Source organism: Rhinopithecus bieti, unplaced genomic scaffold (assembly GCF_001698545.2).
Source record: "Rhinopithecus bieti isolate Rb0 unplaced genomic scaffold, ASM169854v2 scaffold_9899, whole genome shotgun sequence".
Taxonomy (NCBI): Eukaryota; Metazoa; Chordata; class Mammalia; order Primates; family Cercopithecidae; genus Rhinopithecus; species Rhinopithecus bieti.
Genome location: NW_016806979.1, coordinates 4,763,618 through 4,768,683, shown reverse-complemented (window position 1 = coordinate 4,768,683; position 5,066 = coordinate 4,763,618). Strand labels below are relative to the sequence as shown.

The 5,066-nt window shown below is 53.4% G+C and overlaps 1 long non-coding RNA gene across 1 annotated transcript; it reads left to right on the top strand.

Annotated features, from left to right (window-relative positions):
- The first annotated feature begins 128 nt into the window (after window positions 1–128).
- LOC108534295 (uncharacterized) lies at window positions 129–4,603 on the top strand. Its single transcript, XR_001886933.1, has 4 exons — window positions 129–455; window positions 1,457–1,512; window positions 2,332–2,410; window positions 4,169–4,603. It is a non-coding gene; the product is annotated as an uncharacterized LOC108534295 (long non-coding RNA).
- Window positions 4,604–5,066: the final 463 nt, after the last annotated feature.

Genomic DNA, 5,066 nt, shown 5'->3' with positions numbered 1-5,066 from the left:
CGCGGCGCCAGCCCCGGCGGCGCGTTCCTGGCAGCGGCCCCTCCCCGCCGCGCTCCGCCCCCAACTTCTCATTCACACTTTCCCCCCACCCCCCTCCCTTCTAAGAAGGCCAATTTCTGGCAGAGGCGGGGGCGCCGCTTCGGGAGCGCGGGCAGTTCTAGGAGGCCGACCGGGAGAGCCTCCCGGTTCCCCTTCCACTTTTCTTGGACCCCGCGGGGACACCCCCTCGCCGCCACCCGGGCCTCCCCAAGTGCCCGATTGCGGGTCCAGGCGGCCCAGGCCAGTCAAAAGGGAAGTGGGTTTACCCCACAGCCAGGCCACGGGGCTGGGGGCAGACCCGGGAGCCGGAGGTTGGAGACGTGCGACAGTCACCTGCGAGCAGGTCCCAGAGGGGAGACCCAGGGTTGCAGGGGACGCCCCTGCGTGGCAGCTACCCAGCCTTGGCCCACTGCCAGGTTCTTTGCCAACCCTGACGCGAGTGTGGAGCCCCCCTCCCCTCGCATATAAAAACGCTTTCATGCACTGGGGTCTGCAAACCGACTGGGTCCAATGTGGGTTGGGCCAGGTGCTCCCGGCGGGGCTGGAGAGCTCGAGGGGGAACGATGGCCCCAACCTACGGCCCGCGTCCGCCAGAGGGCGCCCTGGGGTCTCCTAGGGGAGTGCAGTTTGGTGCTGCGCGCCCCAGGCCCTGGAATAGGCCCGCCAGGGGTCTGCGGGAATGGCTGTCTCCGGAGCTGGAAAGGTGGCCGAGAACGGGGAATTCACACCCCAGACTGGGGTCAGACCTGGGAATAAAATTCTAGCGGGAGAAAATTTCCAGAAAGCAGTTTTCAGGGGTTCAGCCTACTGCCAGATGGCCCACACCCCGGGATGTGCCCCACCCCTGGGATGTGCCTCCCTGCCTCTCTTGGGGTGGGGGGAGGACTGGCGGGGAGGGGTTAGAGGGGAGGAGAGGAGGTGATGGAGGTGAAAGATTGGTTTGCTATTGGTCACGTCGGCACTGATGTAGATAGTTTGGGCTTGGAGACCTGGGGCCAGCCTTATGAAGGATGGCAAGTTTTGTCATCTTGTCCCCAAATGGGCTGTGTGGTGCTGGAGACACCCGAGAGCTGCCTTAGTGGCAGTTAGATCCTCACCTCTCGGGATGCAGAGGCTGTGGGCCTGGGGCCCTGTGCTCTTCCCAGATACCAGGATAGTGAGGCGCTGAAAGGGAAGGAAGAGACTGCCGCCAGGGACTGGGAGCTTGGGATTCCAGAACCTAGAGCTGGTCCTTTCGCGGGTCCTGGAATTGATAGGTGCGCACTGCCTTTGCTACGGTATCCTCAGTCCGTGCCATCACCTCTCTCCAGCATATGCTGGGGACTCAATGATATTTGGACAAGACACACAGTTTATCTGGGATTCTGTTTTGCCATCTGTAAAATTGGAGCCAGAACCTTTTCCTTCCCTTTGGCAGGCTGAGGCCAGAGGATCACTTGAACATAGGCATCCAAGACCCGCCTGGGCAGCAAAGTGAGCACCCACATCTCTGCAAAAAATAGAAAAAAAATTAGCCAGGAGTGGTGGCCTGTGCCTGTAGTCCCAGCTACTTGGGAGGCTGAGATGGAAGGATTGTTTTAGTCAGGGAGGTCGAGGCTGAAGTGAGCCATGATCGTGCCACTGCACTTTAGTCTGGGCAACAGAGTGAGACCCTATTTTAAAAAAATTTTTTAAAAAAGGGCCAGGCGCCATGGCTCATGCCTGTAATCCCAGCACTTTGGGAGGCTGAGGCGGGTGGATCATGAGGTCAGGAGATCAAGACCATCCTGGCCAACATGGTAAAACTTCGTCTCTACTAAAAATACAAAAATTAGCTGGTTATGGTGGCGCATGCTTGTAATCCCAGCTATTTGAGAGACTGAGGCAGGAGAATTGCTTGAACAAGGGAGTCAGAGGTTGCTGTGAGCCGAGATTGCACCATTGCACTCCAGCCTGGCGACAGAGCTCTGTCTCAAAAAAAAAAAAAAAAAAAAAAAAAGAAAAAAAAAAAAAACCTTTTCCCATAAGAGATTTGAAATTTAAAAACATAAAAAAGATTCTGCACATCAAAGCATGATAGAAATAGAAGTAACCCAGTTCAACTCTCCCTCCAGACTGTTAGGAGAGCAGAGGAGGAAACTGGTTTATTCAACGCATTTCACAAATACTGAGCTCCATGCACCAGGCACTGGGCTGGGCATTGATCTATAATGATAAGTAGGACCTGGTCTTTGCCCTCACAATGCTTGCAGGGTAATGAAATGGATTCTCCTTCTCTCTGTAATCAGTTCATTCTTTTTCTCATCCATTCAGTGTTACGTGGCTGCATGACCATACACTTCTGGGCAGAGCCCAGTGGAAGACAAGGAAGACTCAAGGAAAAGCCCTTGAGGTAATGGATGAGAAAGTGCTTTGTAAATTACAATGCTCTGACACAGGTCAAGTTCATTCATCCATTCCATAAACCCTTACTGAGAGCCTGCTTTTGCCAGGCACAGGGCAAAGGGCTGGAAGACAGAAGTGCTGGGTGAATCCTGCAGGGGGAGATGGCTGAGGCAATCGACATGGGGCCCCTAGGTGGGAGGTACGGGGCTCCCTGCCTACTGACTCAGGAGATCGAACTGTTGTTCGGGCTCTATCACCCAGTAGTTGTGTGACTTTAGGCAATCTGCCTTGCCAGCTGTGCCTTGGTTTCCTTGTTTATAAAATGGTTGGAGAGTAGTATCTACCTCATTGAGTTGTCTGAAGCTCCCACATGCAAAATGCTTAGAGTGGTGCCTTGCACATAGGACGTGCTCAATGCATGTTAACTGTCATGACTTTGAAAGCACTGGGGAGGCTTCGAGGAGAGGGAGGAGTGAGCTGAGCTGCTGCAGCTTGGGTTCATATGGTTGGCTATGGATGTAAGCTGCCTTGTTTTGGGGAACTGTACAGCTCCCATGGAAGATACATTCCAAAAAGCTGCTTGTCTTGAAACAGGTCGGCTGGACACCAAGCTTTTTTTTTTTTTTTTTTGAGACAGAGTCCCACTCTATCACTCAGGCTGGAGTGCGGTGGTGCCATCTGGGCTCACTGCAACCTCTGCCTCCCGGGTTCAAGTGATTTTCTTGCCTCAGCCTCCGGAGTACTTGGAATTACAGGCATGTGCCACCATACCTGGCTAATTTTTTTGTATTTTTAGTAGAGACAAGGTTTTGCTATGTTGGCCAGGCTGGTCTCAAACTCCTGACCTCAGGTGATCCTCCTGCCTTGGCCTCCCAAAGTGTTGGGATTACAGGCGTGAGCCACCGTGCCTGGCCTTTCCTTTGGCATTCTAATCTCTCTCATGGTTTCCCATCGCTTTCTGGATGAATCCAGACTCTTCGGTGCAGTGTGCGTCCCACGCTGCCCTGTGTCAGTTTCATCGGCCGCCACTGCCTCGGCAGCTGGGGCCTCATGCTCCAGCTTCATGGAGCTCCAAGCTGTCCAGAAGGTACTACCGTCCTCAGTCCTGGGTTTCTGTACACTTGCTTCCCTGTCTGGGGACAGGGAGGGAACTACCTTCCATACCTTGGCTGATTTCTACTTTTCCTTTAAAATTTGGCAGATAGGTTGGTAGATAGGCTGGGCACCGTGGCATGTGCCAGTAATCCCAGCACTTTGGGAGGCCGAGGTGGGAGGACTGCTTGAGCTCAGGAGTTTGAGACCAACTTGGGCGACATAGTGGAGACTCCATCTCTACAAAAAAATTTAAAAATTAGCTGGACGTGGTGGTGCACGCCTGTGGTCCCAGCTACTTGGGAGGCTGAGGTGGGAGGATCCCTTGAGCCCAGCAGGTAGAGCCTGCGGTGAGCTGTGATTGTGCCGTGGCATTCCAGCCTGGAAGACAGAGTGAGACCCTGTCTCAAAAAAAAAAAAAAAAAAAAAAAAAAAAAAGGCAGACACTCTAAACTTCCAGGTAGCTCTTTTTGCATTAACCAAAATGTTCTGACTAGATCTCCAGCGAGGATGTTGGGGAAACAGACTATATTTGATTTTTTTTCTTTTTAAGACTGGAATCTGGTACGCAGAAAGAATCTTTAAGTCAAGGATGATGTTGACTTCTTCTTTCCCTTGTTTTCAGAGACCACAACCTGCTTTCTTCTAGAGTAGTTTTTGGTTTTCCCTGCAGGGCTCAGGAGGGGTAAAGGGTATACAGATGGGGTAGAGGGTGTGAGTGCTAGGAAGCCCCATCCATGAGATTACGAGGCCTGTTAATCTGAAGACAAAGGGAATGAAGACAAAAACGTTTCTGGAAATGTGGGCAGAGACACCTGGGCCTTTACAGGGCACACTCCAGAGCCGTTTCCAGGCAGGGACCCCAGCAGAGAGAAGCCAGAGCTGGGACACAGGCTTGCTTGCTCTTATATTCCCTCCACTGGGGGGGGTCGAGGGGAGATCGGGCCCCTCTGCTCTGCCCTCCTGATTTCCCATCTAAGGGATTTAGGAGACTCTCGCCTTTTCCTAATCTCTCCCTTTGCAGAATTTCTGCGAAGTCACAATCCCATTTCCAGGCAAAGGTGCTTGGTCATAAAGATAATAAAGATACTCATTCATGATGGAGGGGAAGTACACAGTGGTTTCAGCCGCCTGTAGGGCTCCACTTACTCATGGTGTGTGACAGATGCTGAACCCTTCCCCAAATCTCATGGATGGGAAGGAACCCTGGCGCCACGGGGTGGTCGCGGGAAGCCGTGGCATGGCTTGGTGAACACAGGCTTGCCAGCCCGGGGGCGGATGCTGAGGTTGCCATTGTTGGTGGCTGCATCTGCAGCTAGATGGGTCAGGATGCCGGCCTCAGACCACAGCGTTGCTAAATGCCAAACCCAAGGTCTCCCTGTCTTGAACACTGCTGGGCACTCTACAGCACAAGGAGGCAGCCGGGGCTGTACTGCCCAGGGCCTGCCTTTGGCTGTGCGTCTGCTGCCTGTGAGCTAGCCTGCCACACCTGGGGATATACGGTGGGGAAATCAATCAGCTTCCCTCCCTTCTAGAGCTTCAGGTCCAACATTGGTGTCTAGAGGCAAGGG